Below are 370 nucleotides of genomic sequence, written 5' to 3'. Positions count from 1 at the left end.
CGCGCGGTGCCCAGCGCTGCCCGGAGTCAGCTGGGCGGCAGCGCCGGAGTTTGCAGCCGAACCGCGCTCTCTCCTGCCTGGCGCCCGCCTCTCCCGGCTGCGCGAGCGCCCCCTCCCCGCGCCCGCCCTCCGCCCCTCCCCCCTTCCCCCCTCTCCCCGCCCCCCCGCCCTCCTGGACCCTCCCCTCGCCGCGCTCTCGGCTGTATTATACAGACTTCTCTTTAATCCTTTCTGGGCCGTTCGGCTCTCGGCCACTAAGCCGATTTATTGCAGGGACAAGGCGAGCTCCCCATCTCCCGCCCCCCTCGCCTCCTCCAGGTCGCCCACCCCCTCTCCCCAGGCTCCCCTCCTCACTCTACGCGCTCGCAGC

The sequence above is a fragment of the Bison bison genome, unplaced genomic scaffold, assembly GCF_000754665.1.
Source record: "Bison bison bison isolate TAMUID 2011002044 unplaced genomic scaffold, Bison_UMD1.0 scf7180017864516, whole genome shotgun sequence".
Lineage (NCBI taxonomy): Eukaryota > Metazoa > Chordata > Mammalia > Artiodactyla > Bovidae > Bison > Bison bison.
Note: the sequence above shows the minus strand (reverse complement) of the source record.